Source organism: Hyla sarda, chromosome 12, assembly GCF_029499605.1.
Source record: "Hyla sarda isolate aHylSar1 chromosome 12, aHylSar1.hap1, whole genome shotgun sequence".
In the NCBI taxonomy this organism is placed as follows: domain Eukaryota; kingdom Metazoa; phylum Chordata; class Amphibia; order Anura; family Hylidae; genus Hyla; species Hyla sarda.
Genome location: NC_079200.1, coordinates 29,947,481 through 29,965,893, shown reverse-complemented (window position 1 = coordinate 29,965,893; position 18,413 = coordinate 29,947,481). Strand labels below are relative to the sequence as shown.

The 18,413-nt window shown below is 43.8% G+C and overlaps 1 protein-coding gene and 1 long non-coding RNA gene across 7 annotated transcripts in view; one reads left to right on the top strand and one right to left on the bottom strand.

Moving 5' to 3' along the window:
* Positions 1-672: 672 nt before the first annotated feature.
* Positions 673-18,413, top strand: part of THRA (thyroid hormone receptor alpha) — a 111,299-nt gene continuing 93,558 nt past the window's right edge. For 3 of the 4 annotated variants that reach the window (XM_056549060.1, XM_056549058.1, XM_056549056.1), the window contains exon 1: positions 14,869-15,550. The gene's annotated coding sequence lies outside the window, so the exon portion shown is untranslated. Of the gene's footprint in view, positions 692-14,868; positions 15,551-18,413 lie in introns of those variants that run through there. The other variant, XM_056549057.1, reaches the window with a different exon arrangement.
* Positions 3,271-18,413, bottom strand: part of LOC130296964 (uncharacterized) — a 44,814-nt gene continuing 29,671 nt past the window's right edge. For 2 of the 3 annotated variants that reach the window (XR_008849349.1, XR_008849350.1), the window contains exons 3-4: positions 10,091-10,259; positions 7,238-7,944 (exon numbers count right to left, since the gene is read on the bottom strand). This is a non-coding gene — a long non-coding RNA (uncharacterized LOC130296964). Of the gene's footprint in view, positions 3,299-7,237; positions 7,945-10,090; positions 10,260-18,413 lie in introns of those variants that run through there. The other variant, XR_008849351.1, reaches the window with a different exon arrangement.

Genomic DNA, 18,413 nt, shown 5'->3' with positions numbered 1-18,413 from the left:
TTTAAGGGTCTGTATACTACAGAGGAAATGGTTTTCTTTTTGGAACACAGAGCTCTCTGCTGACATCATGACCACAGTGCTCTCTGCTGACATCTCTGTCCAGAAGCTAAGAACTGTCCAGAGTAGGAGAAAATCCCCATAGCAAACATATGCTGCTCTGGACAGTTTCTAAAATGGACAGAGATGTCAGCAGAGAGCACTGTGGTCATGATGTCAGCAGAGAGCTCTGTGTTCCAAAAAGAAAACCATTTCCTGTGTAGTATACAGACCCTTAAAAGTACTGAAAGGATTAAGATTTTTTAATAGAAGTAATTTACAAATCTGTTTAACTTTCTGGCACCAGTTGAATAAAAAAAAAAAGTTTTCCACGGGAGTACCCCTTTAACTTCAAATCCTAGGGCGGTCCCTGAGGGCTTATTCCCATCCCACCATTCTCGATTGATAGATCTCACCCTGTTTGAGTATAGGAGGAGATCTACTAATCAAGGCTGGTGTTGGGGGGGGGGGGGAGAACTCGCTGGGGACCACACACACTGTGTCCAGGAAGGTGGAGGTGGAATTTTGCGGATGCTGGGGAGCGGAGTAACCCTTTAACTTTTCATTCCATTATGAATAAAGTTTCACTTGTTTGATTTTGAGTTTGAAAAAAACTGTGCAAAGTCACAAACCTGGTTTCTCACACAGCATTTTGGTTAGTATAGAAAACTATTCTGAAAAAAATCTGAATGTTTTCCTTTGTTTTGGACCCACTTCTGCTATTGGCTAAAAAGACTTATATGCTATGGGGGAGATTTATCAAAACTTGTGTAGAGGAAAAGCGGTGCAGTTGCCCATAGCAACCTGTCAGATCTCTTTCATTTTTCACAGGCCTCATTAAAAATGAAAGAAGCGATCTGATTGGTTGCTATGGACAACTGGTCAACTTTGTCACTACACAGGTTTTGATAAATCTCCCCTATATGTATATAAACCCAGCTTTATAAGTATTGTTAGCGGATGGAGGTGCGCCCTTTCCCCTTAGTTTACAACTACTTAAAGGGGTATTCCTATGTCAATTATTCTTTGGATAGGGATAACATGCTAATCGGTGGGTGATAACCTCTATTGCAAGAACGAAGGGTAAATTCACCCTGAAAAGAGTGGAGTGCACCACGCGGAGGGCTTCTGAACATTGTTGAGGCATTTTGTCACGCGGAGGGCTTCTGAACATTGCTGAGGCATTTTGTCACGCGGAGGGCTTCTGAACATTGCTGAGGCATTTTGCCACACGGAGGGCTTCTGAACATTGCTGAGGCATTTTGCCACGCGGAGGGCTTCTGAACATTGCTGAGGCATTTTGCCACGCGGAGGGCTTCTGAACATTGCTGAGGCATTTTGCCACGCGGAGGGCTTCTCAACATTGCTGAAGCATTTTGCCACGCGGAGGGCTTCTGAACATTGTTGAGGCATTTTGTCACGCGGAGGGCTTCTTAACATTGTTGAGGCATTTTGCCACGCGGAGGGCTTCTGAACATTGTTGAGACATTTTGACACGCGGAGGGCTTCTGAACATTGTTGAGGCATTTTGCCACGCTGAGGGCTTCTGAACATTGCTGAGGCATTTTGCCACACGGAGGGCTTCTGAACATTTCTGAGGCATTTTGCCACGCGGAGGGCTTCTGAACATTGCTGAGGCATTTTGCCACGCGGAGGGCTTCTGAACATTGTTGAGGTATTTTGCCACGCGGAGGGCTTCTGAACATTGCTGAGGCATTTTGCCACGCGGACGGCTTCTGAACATTGCTGAGACATTTTGCCACGCGGAGGGCTTCTGAACATTGTTGAGGCATTTTGCCACGCGGAGGGCTTCTGAACATTGTTGAGGCATTTTGTCACGCGGAGGGCTTCTTAACATTGTTGAGGCATTTTGCCACGCGGAGGGCTTCTGAACATTGTTGAGACATTTTGACACGCGGAGGGCTTCTGAACATTGTTGAGGCATTTTGCCACGCGGAGGGCTTCTGAACATTGCTGAGGCATTTTGCCACGCGGAGGGCTTCTGAACATTTCTGAGGCATTTTGCCGCGCGGAGGGCTTCTGAACATTGTTGAGGTATTTTGCCACGCGGAGGGCTTCTGAACATTGCTGAGGTATTTTGCCACGCGGAGGGCTTCTGAACATTGTTGAGGCATTTTGCCATGCAGAGGGCTTCTGAACATTGCTGAGGCATTTTGCCACGCGGAGGGCTTCTGAACATTGTTGAGGCATTTTGCCACGCGGAGGGCTTCTGAACATTGCTGAGGCATTTTGCCTTCTTTCTCCTCATAGGTGGGGGCTCCTGCACTCGGGCCCCAAATGTTCAGCATGTTGTCCCCTATCCTGTGGATTGAGGATAACTATTTGTAATGGTTATCAGAGGTATCGCCATCCTAACCTTCAGAACACTAAAGCACAGTAATATTCATTGTATGACATACCCTGCTATACCATCATAATATAAAGCAGTGTTTCCCAACAGAGTGCCTCCAGCTGTTGCAAAACTACAACTCCCAGCATGCCTGGACAGCCGTTGGCTGTCCAGGCATGCTGGGAGTTGTAGTTTTGCAACAGCTGGAGGCACCTTGGTTGGGAAACACTGATATAAAGAGTAGACGTGGACTGTCAAATGACTCGCACATCAAGTCTATGTAGCACGCAATGCTTATAGTCATGGATCAGACACATGTAGCGCTAGCCTCCCCCTCACACTCATATGTGTATTTATAGCTCGGAGAGAAGTGCTGTCTCCCATACCAGTCACTAATGCACCAGCGTGTGCTCACAGCTCCCGTAGGAGCCCTGCCAGCCGACATCTCACACCCCAATACACCCATTCTTGTGTTCACACTTGACACTGGCACAGTAAGTGTTATGGATACGTAGAGGCGTAACATACAGCTAGGCGCTGCCAGCCCTATACCGATACACATATTGCCATCTAAGACTATGGCGTTTATTTACATCCCAGACTGGCATTATGCGAGTCTCACCCTTATATTATCCGACATTTAGGCTAACTCTACATGTTGTGCATTACAACAAAGCCAGTTACATCCTAGACTTCCCCTTCATTAGTGTTCCTCAAGCAGTAGCTCTCCAGCTTGTAGATCTATATGGGAAAAAAAAGGTCAGCAGAGTTCCACATAGTGTAATATGTCTGAAAATCATCTCATAGATAATGCAGGTTAAAATCCGCTCACCTGTTGTTGCTGTGCAGCAAAGACACAACAACATAATGGAACGGTGTTGCCACCGGGTGACGGTTAGGATCTCAGGTCCACTGGAGTAGCAAAATATCAAACAGGAAAATTAAAGAGTACCTATCATAATCTAAACTCTCCCTAATCCTTTTCATTCAAAACTCTCTCTTTCTACCTAATTTATTGTCTTCTTGGCTGCTCATTCAGCAGTCCTAGTGTGAGGGAGGAAGGGGGCGCGGCCCGGCATAGAGGCTGTGAAAACAGCAGCTGGCAGCTCTGAATCTTCTCTCTGTTTACAACTGCATGTGCAGAGAGACCAAAGATCGGAGCTCAGATAGTAAAATGAATGAGGGCATGCAGTAAGGCAGAGTTAGGAGTATGCCCTGTTGTGCTATGAGCACAGTGCTTGCTCCTGCCTGTCTGATTGACAGGCAGGAAGCAGTGCTGAGCTTGTCTGTGTCCCGGCTGCAGTCTGAGATTTAGGACTCCAGCATGAGTCTGAAATCTATAAAAAGGGCTTGCGGCCAGGACTGGTAGGGAGAACCCTAGTGGAAAATCAAATAGAAAGGAGCATATTTTTTAATTACATACAATTGGAAAGTTTTTCTGCATACATTAATCTATAATATATAAAAAGTTTTTTTTTTTTATGAAAGGGGGTCCCGGTTTTCAGGTGTATGGCCATTCGAGTAAGAATATGGTGCTACTAGGATCTTCACACCAACTTGAATTTATAAGAATTAATAAAACTTGTAAGGCCACAAACATAACCCATTTCAGGGCATGCAGCACCCCTTGCTCAGATGTGCAAAGGGAGCATGGAGCTTGTCCACGTTTGGGAACCCTATAGAGAATGAATGGAGCAGTGGTCACCATGAGGTCTGGTGCTCCATTCATTCAGAGGTAATTTGTTCTCTGCTGTCAGTATCAGTAGGACGAACCCCAACCAATCTACTAGTTATCTCCTGTGGTTAAGGGAAAACGTCTGGTGATGTGAATACCCCTTTAATTCACCTACTTAGGATTTACCAACCGCATCGGCTGGAGGTTTGTTCCTAGCATCTAGCAAAATAATATTTTCTGACATTGCTTCTGATCATCTCCAGGTTTGATTGTACCTTAGATTGGAAGCGTTTCAGGGCATGCAGCGCCCCTTACTCAGATGTGCAAATGGCATACAGTAATACAGAACAGTTTATAACCTCTCTTATTGGTGCCAAAATTCTGTCATAGGGGGCTAACCAATAGTACAAATAGTAACAACTTTATACAGCTGGTTAGCCCCCTATGACATCATTTTGGCGCCAATAAGAGGGATTATAAACGGACTCTGTTTTCCGTGCTATTGTATGTAATTTGCACACCTGAGGAACGGGTGCTGCATGCCCTGAAATGTGTTATGTTTGTGGCCTTACAAGTTTTGTTAATCCTAATACATACAAGTTGGTGTGAAGATCCGAGCACAGCCTTTGGCTGTCTGGACATGATGGGAATTGTAGTTTTGCAAAAATCGGAGGGGCCATAGATTGGGGTACACAGATGTACAGATGTAGATAAATATAGGCCGAGGTTACCCCACTTTATGAAGCTTTTGCACTGCTAGAATCTAACCCACAGATAAGACTTCCCCCCCCCCCCCCACAGTCCCATAGTGAGGTATACAGAGAGGTAATCTTGTGATTAATGTCATGCCTGCAGGATTAGCGTGTTTTTCTTTCGAAGTAATGACAGTGCTATGCATTTGCTGTATTGCATGTTCTTATTCATGTATGTCCACCTATAAAAAGTGTTAAAATAGTGATTGCCTGCATGTCGTAGCCTGCGCTTTCCATGATAATGAGGAATTAGTGCAGGAAAGAGGATAGGGAGAGCAGCTGCAGTCCTAAATCCAGCTGACCCCTTCTTGTCCCGCAGGACATTACTGCTGCTGTTGTATTGTCCTTCCACATACTATCTCTACACTGCCGCCATCTTTATTGTAATTCTATTAAACTCAGGAAAGGCCAATAAATATAGACAATGGACTGAGTTGGACTGTTGTCAGACTACCTAGTCCATCTTGTCTACCCATATATCTCCTTTTTTTTTTACTTTTATCTTAGAATATATCTATGTTTACCCCAGACATGCATAAAGGTGTGTTCTCATCATGAAAAAGTTGGGGTCGGACCACTAGGACTGCCACCAATTCTTAGAACGGAGGACAAAATGTCCTCTGGATAAATGGAACATAGAGCTTGGCCATGTTTGGGAGCCCTATAGAGAATGAATGGAGCAGTGGTCACACATTAGGGCTGGATCTCCATTCATGCAGAGGTAGTTTTCCCTCTGCTGTTGGGATCAATGGGATGGACCCCCACCATTCTACTTGTTTTCTTTTGGTGTTAAGAATACCCCTTTAATTCACCTATTACAAGCCCCATATGCTGGAGGTTTGTTCCTAGCATCAAGCAAAATAATATTTTCAGACATTGCTCCTGATCACCTCTCGTTGTCAGGTTGGTTGTACCTTAGATATGACCTGAGTTGGCTGTGGAGGAACAACTATTATGCTGGGTTCATACTACGGAATTGCCACCCGGAAATATTACGGGCAGCCGGTGTGGGACCAAACAGACATAGACAGCAATGTATTTGGTGAAGTATTAATGTTCAGATTTACAGCAGTGAAAAGCTCTGCCACTGAAATTCTGTATTGTGCACTGTGCAGTGGAATCCCATTGATAGCATTTTAGAACTCATAACACTTTTCGCAAACTACTTTGGCTATAACTTTGCATATTTTACCCTTTCATTCTGTCCTATATGGTAGGTAAAGTGGTCTATGATGCCTGTTCTAGAGGGGTAAAAGAAGGAAAAGAAAAAGGGAATAGAAAATGGATATGGCCCCAAGAGTCCCAAAAGTTTTATGCATATATAGAATAATTTTCTTTCTATTTGATATGTAGGCCGAAACACAAACTACGTTTTCCCCGTTCTATTGGCCTTTTACATAGACAGTATACAGTGTTAAATGTCCTGGGCTCCTCCACCTTCTGCTCTTTGCTGGGTTAAGCTAGAGGGGCCTCCTTCCCTATTATCTGCTGATTTTCTTCCTCCCTTCCTCGTGGGACTCTCATTGATCCCTTAATGTCCTGCAGTTCAGACTGCGCAATGAGTTATAGGCTGTAATGCACTTCGCCTCTTCTGTCTGAACAGGGAGTTTTCATGGGCCTTAACCCTTACACTCCATTCAAAAATCCTCTCTGAACTTTAAGGATAAAGTAAAGCTTATGTTCATGACAATTGCTAAAAGCCTTTATAGACAAGCCATATATATGACATTTAACCAGGACGAATTTGCTTTGCGAATACTACCCAATAAGACTTTAGCTGGACCACATTAGGGCCACCTTTAAGTTGTCACAGGAGATCACACATAGACCTCTTTATATTTCCAGTTTTCTGCAGAGTCATATTACTGTTTTTTTTTTTTTTTTGGTACATTTTGTATTGATCCAAGAAAAAAATGAAGACTCTTCTTTTTATTATTTTCTATCATAGACAAGGTGCCCACAAAACAACCAAGTGTCAGGTGTTGGATTTCCACCTTTCACAGTAGAGATTTAGGGTACAACCTGACATTGCAGATTGTGGATGTGGAGAAAACCATACCCGCCAATTAAGCACCATTTTGCTGTTTGTGGGCATTGGCCATGGTTTTTTATGGATGCCCTAACTACACCATACCCTTACTGGGCACCAAGAACATTTAGCATTTTTCATTGACGTGTAGCTGAGAAATTTCAGTCTTGATGGTTCCGTCTTTCACCAATGAAAACTGCAAGAACTTCTTGTAGAGAACCCTGAAGAAAGAAGTCTGTTTGACCATCAGTAGCCCGATGGGTGAGATTTATAAAAAAAAAAAGGGGGTTGTCCGTATCTGGTAGTCAAGTTGCAGCTTATACCTTGCAATTGTTTTCTGTCAGCATTGTCTCGTTTTTTCCTTGATCCTAGATTTAGGAAGCTCCTCTATTTGGGGTTCCCACATCTTTGTGTTGCTCAGTGTTTGCCAACTGTGTTAATGTTGGGTTGTAGTATAAACCACTAGATGTAAATATTAGAACCATCATTATCTTGCCTTCACTCTTGTCTGATCACACTGCAATGGCTTCAATGGTGGCATCTACAAAGAAATTTAATGAAGACATCCATTATGGGGAAAGTGGTGCTTTCTTATGCCAAGTAGGGATCCTATTAGCTGTTGGTCTGATACATTTATCGCTCCTTGTAAGCCCAGCCTTTCTCTGTTAGCATGGCTCATTGTCTGTACGTAATTATACTGTTAATGTACGAGGAGAAAGCTGAATATTTCATCATTAGTTACTTTAATTTGCAGTTTTATTATTTTTTTGTGGAGGAATTGTGTTCAGCCATTGTTTCAGGGAAAGTGTCAGGTAGTATTTCAGAACATGACGGATATCTTTTACCCGAGCAATAGCTCCAATGACAGCTGTTCGAGCCGCCTTGTTGCACGGTGCTTGTCTCTTTTTCCTTTATGGTTACAAAATCACATGGGGCAGCGGGATAGAATAATTTCAGAAATAACTTTGGCACAGTAATCTTTACATAATGTGGTTTTGCGCACCACAGCTGTCTTCATATGTGGAGCAGATGCAGGCAGGACTTCGAGGACTGGGGCATCAACTTGGCTTGCTCGAGCTGATTTTCTGGAGGGGTTTTGTTACTGTTTAAGTCAAATAAATTGTTAAAGAATATTGGTTCACGTTCTTTATCATTTATAGCATGCCTTTTTTTTTTTTTTACTTTATTACATCAAATTCTTTGGTTTGGTTTGTGAATGCTAACAGACCCCATTATGGCTTTCTTTTGCATGCAAAATATTTGAAAGCACTAAAGGACCCTAGGGGGTTATGTTTCTCCTTGAGAGACTACCATGAAGGTATCTGGAGACTGGTCATTCATGTTACACTGAAAATTCTGGGAAGAAGAATATGCAAAGCATTTCTCCAGCCATGGTGGTCCTTACCAGAGGGGTTGACCATGAGGCTGCTATAGGGCCCTCAGAGGGAGATTTTGCAGAAATCTTCTCTCCAGAGAACTGCATTGTCAGCAAATTAATAAAGGGGATATTGACCAATGGGTAATGGAATACAAGGGAAAGAAACACCACAGCCTTTCTGTCCTGGTGGTCAACATCACATACCATAATAGGAAGCCAATTTTTCGATATTTGCTATGGAGCCCACTTTGTTCTATATACGCGACTGTCTCTAGCGCCACATTTTGATGCAAGAGAGCTGCTTTGTATATCCTTCTTCTAAAGCATTGGTCTCCAAACTGTGGCCCTCCAAATGTTGCAAAACTACAAATGCTAGCATGCTGTGACAGCTACTGACCCAGAAGTTCCCCATAGTCTGCAGCCAGAAAGACTGTACAGATTCAAATACTCCCTATTTGAGTAGAATCTTTCACACTCTTAAAGGAGATCTGCAGCGGTATATAACTTATCCCCTATTCGCAGAATAGGGGATAAGCTTTTGATTGCGAGGGGTCCAACTGCTAGGACCCCCCCCACGATCTCCTTTCCGGGGCCTCGGCTCTGCCGCGACTCCCTGTGCAGGAGGTGTGTCGGCCGCCCCCACCATGTGTCTCTATGGGAGGGGCTTAGATGCAGCGTTCCCTTGCTATTCTTATGTAACAAACTCAAATACCATGGGTCTTTATTTGGCTTAGAAGAAACAAATAAGGTCCAGCTATTGCGGGCATCACATGGACACTGGTAAATGACTGCCTTATGGAAAGCTGGGTTCACACTATCATAATATGGACACATATGTGCATCTTTATTTCAGCAATAAGTTATTGGCCATACTATCTAATTTACTATCTAAGAATGGCTACTGCTATGTTGTCCATAAAGCAGACATGCCTGTACTACATGGCTATCTGTTAACCCGTCTTCATACAGCTCTGTCTTTGCAGAACATATTTTGCCATCCATTTCTTTCTGCCTGCTCTCCGCTATCTTGTTTTCTGCATCTCTTGAGCATTACTAACACTTTTGATGCCGATGCCCTCTCTCGAATGCCTCGACTTGCGTCACAGCCTTTGATACAGCAAAAGGTTTCTATGCTCATTCCCCATTTCCGCCACTTATCACCTGTGTTCTGACTCACACTTACATGGCAAAACAAGGTAGTAACCATAGATACAGCCAGGAAAGCTCTGCAGAGGAATATAGAGGGACACATCTAGGGTTCAGGTGCTCTTATTTGTTTTGATGCGCCCTACCTGAAAATACCTGTTTCTTTTGCTAAACTCCATAGCTATATGCAAGTTGCCATTGAAGAGTCAACAGGACAGAGACAATATCAGAATAAGTCCAACTCCTCCCCCTCCTGGCTTGAACGACATCTTCAGCACCCTACATTGCTGCCAACCTTCTTCAAAGCTTGTGCATGCGCCTTGTACTCCCCAGGCATACGCAGCACTGTGAGGTGTGCTGGACCCGGCCTCATCACTGTACTGCGCATGCACTGGGACTGTGAGAGGAAGATATCCACATGCACAGTATAGTGATGAAGACAGACACGTTTGGCACTATGCATGCCCGGGAGCGAAAGTCAACCGCACAGGTGCAAGCTTTGGAGGAGACTGGTAGTGATATAGAACAGCCAAGGGATGTTGACCAAGCCTTGCAGGGTGGGGGTCCAGTCCGGCATGAGCGTATGTTAGGGTCCAAAAACAGGTTCCCTTTAATCAAAGTATAGGTTAGAAATGGAAAAAGAGAACAAAATACAAGCGCTCTATGTGCTGTTATTCTGGGTGTAAAATATATACCATTAGAATATATATGGTGTGTCACTCACCTGGTTGTGTCGTGCCCTGGGCACAACACCATGAATCGCGTTGACACAACTATTCTGGTGTGTTCTCAGTTTGCCCGGGTTCGCAGATCTCCGCAGATCCTTGGATAGGGTCCCATCCAGAAATACAATCGTGGTTTTTTCCAAAGGTATCACCTTCCGTAAAACCATCCTGTAAGGAAAAGGTAACAGGGTGGAGGAAATATAAAAATGATGCTGAAGTAGGAAAGGAGTTAAAAATAAAGGAGGGAAAGGAGTTAAAAATAAACTGTGTGAACAGACTGAGTAAAATAATAAAGGAGTTTTATCAGGATAAATATGGACTACGCGTTTCGAGTAAGGAAAGGAGTTAAAAATAAACCGTGGGAACGGACTGAGTAAAATAATAAAGGAGTTTATTTGGATAAATACGGACTACGCGTTTCAAGTGGTCACACTCTTCTTCGGGTCCTTAAGGAACTGGGGAAGAGTGTGACTACTCGAAACGCGTAGTCAATATTTATCTGGACAAACTCCTTTATTATTATCATGCTGAGATATCTTGTCCTCATACTCCAGCAACTGAATGTGGAAGAAAGTATGGTGGACTTATTGTATGATTCAGAGTTCTTCTGACCTTGGAGATGGATTCTGAAAAGGACAATGGGCTTTTTTATTGTCAGTCCTTCATGGTGAGGATATTCTTCTCAAACTATTCTTCGTGTTCATCTCCTTTCCTTGTCTTTTTCTGAAGATTCTTGCCTTGACCTTTCTCTTTGTGAGGAAACAGCCTGCTTCAATTCTTGCTCCTTGTACGTGGATATGCATACAGAATAAGCCACCTTATGTGTTTCTTCAAGCAAAGTGATTGGCAGGCTTCCTTAATCCATGTCCACTGCAGCCTTGTAATTCATTGTATACGTCTTACCCTTATCTTCCTTCTTTATACTGTACAATGAAGCCCAGATAATCCTTACTCCAGATCATGGTTTGTTTTATATTGGTGCCATTCAAATACCAATACTTGGCAGAACCACCTTTTTACTTCAGTTACAGCTGTCTTTTGGGGGATGTCTATACCATCTAGAGGTGGAAATGTTTGTTCATTCTTCTTGGTAAAAAGGCTGAAGCAAAGTCAGATTGGATGGAGATCAGGAGATCGTCTGTGATTCTCAAATGGATTCAGGTCTGGACTGTGACTGGGCCATTTTAAAGGGGTGCTCCGCCCCTAGACATCTTATCCCCTATCTAATAGGGGGATAAGATGTCTGATCGCGGGGGGCCCGCCACTGGAGACCCCCGCGATGTTTGCTGCGGTACCTCAGACATCCAGTGCACGGAGCGAACTTTGCTCCATGCCGGATGACTGGCGATGTGGGGCGGCGTTCGTTTAGAGTGACGGGTGCAGCGCCGGAGGCTCATGAGGTCACGGCCGTGCCCCGCTCATGACGTCACAACCATGCCCCCTCAATGCAAGTCTATTGGAGGGGGCGTGGTGCCTGTCACGCCCCCTCCCATAGACTTGCATTGAGGAGGCGTGGCTGTGACCTCATGTGCGAGGCATGGAGCCTCCGGAGCTGCACCCGACGCTCTAAAAGAATGCTGGGTTTAGCAGTGAGATCGCGGGGGTCCTTTGGATAGGGGATAAGATGTCTAGTGGCAGAGTACCCCTTTAAGACATTTACATGCTTTGATCTAAACCATTCCATTGTAGCTCTAGCTGTATGTTTAGGATCTTTGGGGTAATTCATCATTTATGGTCTATTCTCTGTGCAGGTTTAGGACACGTGTTGCGGTGATTTGCTTGCAACAAATTCGTCAAAAGTCACAAGGCAATTGATACATTTCTCGCACGGCCACTTCACTTCAGCATGCTACCAGTTTAGATGCTTTCTTTCGGATGGTGGGAGTTAGTCTAAATTACGTGTAAAAGAGGTCGTGTGTGACAAATTTGCGACTTTCTCCACAAAGTTGAACTTGATAAATCACTAACCACTGCAAAAATTCTTCTAAAACAGTCCACAATGTGGTTATATTTCTAAAATGCAGAAAAGTCGCATGGAGATCGGCTGCGACAATTAATGCTAACTACAAAAAAAAAACTAAACAATTTGATGAATTACTCCCACTGTCCTGCTAAAAATGAACCTCTGTCCCAGTCTCAAGTCTTTGGCAGACTGCATAAGATTTTCTTCAAGGATTTCCCCGTATTTGGCTCCATCTTCAGTTCTAACCAGTTTCCCTACCACTGCCATGCTTCCCTGTGTGGATGGTGTACTCAGGGTGATGGACAGTGTTGGCTTTCTGCCACCCGAGTTCAGTTTTGGTCTCATCTGACTAGGCCAGATTTGTGGAGTACATGACTAATAGTAATACTCTGGACAGATTCTTCCACCTCAGCTGTTTTCAGATTTTAGCAGCTCCACCAGTGTTACCATGGTCCTCTTAGTGGCTTCTTTGATTAATTTTCTCCTTGCCCGGCTTGTCAGTTTGGGTGGACAGCCTTGTCTTGGTAGGTTTACTGTTGTGCTATATTCATTCCATTCTCTAATGATGAAGTCTGCTTTGTACTACTAACTTTATCCCTGACCTGTTTGGTGAGCCCCTTGGTCTTCATGCTGCTGTTTGTTCAGTAATGCTCTCTAACAAACTCTGAGGCCTTTACAGAACAGGTGTATTTGTACTGAGGAATTTCACAGTAAAGCTTTCAACACCTTTCAGATTTGTATTTGTAAATAATTTTGAAATCCATGTAATATTCCGCTCACTTCCAAATAGTGGACTATTTTGTGTTGGACTCCTAAACATAAAATCGCAATATTTAAAATAAATGTGAATTTGTGGTTATAACATGACAAAATGTAGAAAAATCCTTTTTATTATATTAATACTTTATTTTTAGCACAACAACTGAATCATAGAACTGGCTTCATAAAGGGACAAGCTGAAAGGCCACACTTTGCACTAGGACTGTCTAGTGCCATGGCTTTTCTTTCTACCGCTACCACACAAGGGGGATTATTTTCTCAGACTCAGGGTTTATGGGCTGCTTTAGAAGAGACCTTTTCATTAAACAACTAATTGTCCTTCATTAAGAACTTGCATGTGTGCCAGCCGGGCATCCTTGGCACAAATGACAGTAAATTTGGCAGCAATAACAAAATTAATTCACGTTCACCTAGAAAGATGTTGTTGATACTTTTGAAAGCTAATTCAATGAGGGTAAAAATAGAAAAAAAACTAAGGCTACAAATTAGGTTGCTGCCATGTTCCATTGCCCACTCCTGATTCCCATTGGCAGGCTTGTTCAGACACCGAGAGCACATGGAGGGGGTGCGGGAGAACTGATGGGATCTGATTATTCTTTTTGTCTTCTTTCCTTTTAAAGAAAAGAAAGTTCTTCTCTGTGTTGATTCCACTTTTGATTTTGGCTAAAAATACTGAGTAAAATACTGTGTGATCCCAGCGTTAAAGAAAAACTATCACCCTGAGATTGCTGTCCAGTCAGCAGATATAATCTTTATAGAGTAGGAGGAGCTGTTTTGTGGGGAAAGATTCCTATAACTTGTATTTAATTCATTTACATCTGTGATCGTTATGGGCTTAGGAGTCCAGTGGGTGGTCCTGCTCAGTGATTGACAGCTTTCCCTGTGAGTGTATATACACTGATTGTTGTCCATTACTGATTAGCTGACACAGACCACTGGACACTGAAAGGGATACTCCACCACTAGACATCTTAGCCCCCTATTCAAAGGATAGGGGATAAGATGTCTGATCGCGGGGCTTCCAGCGGTGGGATATTCACGATCAGACATCTTATCCCCTATTCTTTGGACAGGGGATGAGATTCTAGGGGCAGAGTACCCATTTAAGCCCAAAATGAGCTGAGATGTGAATGAATAAAATACAAGTTATAAGAATACCCCCCCCCCCTCCCCCCCAAAAAAAATAATAATAATAAAGAAAAAATTATATATATATATATATATATATATATATATATATGTATATATTCATATGCTCAGCTTATTTTGTTCTAAGGTGTTCTGACCACAGACTGGACTGCATTTTCAACATGACACTAAGCCTACAAATAAGTGATAGAGAACCATCTTTGCCTATGGAGAATGTAGAAGATAGGGCTTAGCTAAATGATGTGTGACCTTACCAGGTTAGCTGACCATAGGCATGTAGTAGCTTCCTTTATTCCCCATTAAAAAAAAAAATTCAGCTCTAGATCATTTTTAGAGCTCAAGAGGGAAGGTGGTGGTGCCAAGCCACAACATGCATGCCTCCTCCCTCCCCTACCCTTCCCTGTCTTTACTGATTGACATACAGGGCTAAATGCTAAAAGCCAATCAGGGAGGGGTGGGGAAGGAGGAGACATCCTTGCTGTGAGTTGGCACAACCTCCTTGACCTGTGGGCCATCAGGAGCAAGGTCTGTAGTTCTGTGATACCGGCAGTGGCGCGGGAGAGAGCAAAGTAAGTGTATGTTTCTTTTTTCTTAATTTATCACCTCCCTGACCCTAATTATAAAAAATATTTATGCCCTGATTAACACTTTAAATATAGGGGATAAGTGGCTTTTAGTTACCTCAGGCAACACTTGCAGATGCAAAGCTACTGACCCTTATAGCAACCCTAAGTTAATAGAATTTTCATCACAAAGAAGACATCTTACGATAAATCTAGGACTCAAAGATGCAGGATATAATTGTGCTTGTTGTATTTATGGTCATGTAAATGGCGGCCTCACTTTTCACATAGAAGATGGCGTGGTATAGGGCAGCTCTTGCAGTCATTTGCTTTCCATCCTCACACTGTTCCATACAAAGCGTTGGCTCCAAGATCTTACAGACTGGAGTCTCTATGTGGGGTTCTGTGCCTTTCGTTCCTCTCCTCTATAATTCTGCAAATCCTCTATCCCACATGTGGGATTCCTACCCCCCTTTCCAATGTCTTTACAAAGAGGCCAGATTGTTCAGTAGCCCAGTGGGTCTGGCAGAGGGAAGCCGCTTGGCTCCTGCACTGTCTGTGCCTCCTCCTGCCCGTCTTTTAAATTTCACATGGGTTAATTCTATAAGTATTTGCCAAGTCTCTGAAGAGTTTAGTAAGACGTAATGCACAGGAGGGGAAATAAATACAGGGATTATTGGTGCATTCGCTTCGGTGTAATCTATATCTAGGTTAAAGAGAACCTCTCAGGGTTTGGTTATGAGCAGCATGGGGTGGAGGTATTCTGGGCATGCTACGGGCATTGTCTGGGGGCCTACTTGTTCCAATGAAGGTTACGGAAAAAATACTACACCGGTTCTATCAGAATTTATCTCATCTGTCCGTAATGCCAGATATAGCAAATCGATGTCAATGTCATTACGGAGATTTTTTCCTGCCAGGGCTTTCTCTTTCACAGTGGCAGCATTTGAGTTAACTTCATTATGTTTGTGGTTTCACAGGGCATGGAGGGCAGAGTGCCAGAGGTACAAAAAAGGTTCACAGAGACAGATCCCCCTGGTGGCGTCCAGGCTGCTTGGTTGCCAGGCAACATGAGTAGGCCCTGGCAGCTGTGTGACACGGCTATAGGACCAGAGCTCTTAATGATTGAAAGGGTCGAAGAGGGAATTTAAGATGCATTCTTATATCTGCGCTGTAAATCTTAACACCGTGAAGCCTCTTTCCCTCTCGATCCATCATTCTAGGTCTAGAGACAACCGATATTAGGGGAGATTTATCAAAACCTGTGCAGAGGAAAATTTGCCCTGTTGCCCATAGCAACCAATCAGCTTGTTTCTTTCATTTTTAACAAGACCTCTGCAAAATGAAAGAAGCGATCTGATTGGTTGCTATGGGCAACTGGGCAAATTTTCCTTTGCACAGGTTTGATAAATCTCCCCCATTGAGAGCAAATGCACCAGAAATGTGTCTAAACGAGTGTATGTAGACTATATGGGGGGAATTCATCAAGAGTGGAGTAGGTGTACATCTTTTTACCCCTTTAATTTGTGTGGTGGAAAACTGTGTACATGCCCCAAATTTGTTAAATGGTGCGGGGCTTGTGATAAATATGGTGTGGTACACATTTTTTACTCCCCTTTGTATGGCGCCTCCTCTACAAATTTCTATGCATCAAAATGTGCGAAAAAATGTGAGACTTTTTAAACGTGCTGCCAACAGTCAGTTTTCTAAGTCAGGTCTGGGCTGATGTAGATTTGCGTCAAATTGAGGGCTTTGTGACAAACCATGCGACAGTTGCACATGATAAATTCACGACCACCGCAAAAAGTTAACCAGACTATGGAATAGCTCCGCAATATTTAAAAAAGCTTCTAAAGCAAAAGTCGTAATGAAAAGTCTCTAAATGGCATCTGAGAAAAACTGCGACAAATTTACACCACAAAAACAGGGTAAAAACAATGATAATCCATTACACACATCCCGATTTGACCACAATTTCAGACCTGAACAAAAATCGTGTGAAATACGGATGCGTATCAAATCGGATGTGTGTAATGGATCCGATTTTTTAATGGAGGTCAATGGATCCGACTTTATATACGATTTCATATGATTTTATTAAGTTGTACAATCGTGTACTCAAGTCGGATGGAGAAATCGTGATGTGAACGCAGCCTTAGAAACCCAACTGTCCCATAAGTAAATACATCTGTCCCTTTTATTTCTTTGTCCAGCTAGGCTAAGCTCACATTGAAAACCATTATAAACTCTATTTGTCAGTTCATGTATATTATGTACCCTATATACTCGAGTATAAGCCGACCCGAATATAAGCCGAGGCCCCTAATTTCACCCCAAAAATCCAGGAAAAGTTATTGGCTAGACTATAAGCCTAGGATGGTAAATACATCATCCCCCCTGTCATCATCCAGACCCCCGTCATTAACACCCCCATCATCATCACCCGATCATCCCACCTTCATCATCACCACCTGTCATCATCCCCCCCTTCATCATTACCCTGTCATCACCCCCCCCCGCCTTCATCACCGCCTGTCATCAGTCCCTCCCCCCCCCACCCCCACCCCCACCCCCCTTCATCATCACCGCCTGTCATTTACAGTGGTCTTAAACCTGCCATTGGCTGTCCGGGCATGCTGGGAGTTGTAGTTTTGAAACATCTGGAGGTCTGCAGGTTGAAGACCACTGCGGCCTTTGTCATCATCCAGACACCCCCACCCCCTTTAGTTTTGTACTCACCTCCGATCGGCGGGAAGGCCACTTCTATGCGCTTCGGGCCCGGCCCCGTAATAGTGATGTTGCCTTGACGACGACGCACAGGGACGTTCATGCGTTCACGTCCCTGTGCGTCATCGTCAAGGCAACGTCACTATTCCGGGCACGAAGCGCGGAGAAGAGGCTCCCCCGGTGAAGATGGACAGCCCAGAATGACTATCCCTCCCCACCGGACGGTCCCTGCAGCACAGATGACCTGGACCAGCTCACCCTTCCTTCCCGCCGAGCGGATGTGAGTACAAAACTGAAGGGGGGGGCGGGTCTGAATTATGACGAAGGACGCAGTGGTCTTCAACCTGCGGACCTCCAGATGTTTCAAAACTACAGCTCCCAGCATGCCTGGACAGCCGATGGCTGTCCGGGCATGCTGGGAGTTGTAGTTTTGAAACATCTGGAGGTCCGCAGGTTGAAGACCACTGAGGGCGGAGAGATCACTAGAGTATAAGCCGAGAGGGGTGTTTTCAGCACGAAAAATCGTGCTGAAAAACTCTGCTTATACTCGAGTATATATGGTAATTGGTTTAATTTCTATCTAGAGGCAAGAAGTATTCTTGCAGATATACAAATATTACAAATGGGTACCTGTATTTCTTTTCTGTCTAAGTCCTCTCTGATGACACCTGTCTCGGGAACTGTCCAGAGTAGAAGCAAATCCCCATAGCAAACCTCTTCTACTCTGTGCAGTTCCCGAGACAAGCAGAGATGTCAGCAGAGAGCGCTGTTGCCAGACAGAAAAGAACAACTCAACTTCAGCAGCTTATAATTATTGGAAGGATTAATATTTTTTTTTAATAGAAGTCATTTACAAATCTGATTTAAAAAAAATAAATAAAGTTTTCCACCGGAGTACCCCTTTTAACTGGCTGCAGCCAGTCACTGAGGAACATCATCAGGGGAACAGGGAGAATGCATGATCAGTAAACATAAAGACTGTGGTGAACTAGGGCGGGCTGGAGCGCTGACTCTGGACTGTTTGAGCTGAGCATGCTTTATTATGTGATTGACAGCTTTACCTGTACGAGTGTGCATATAGAGATAGCTGTCAATCACTAAGTAGTCCTGCCCACTGGACTCCTAAGCCAGAATGAGCTG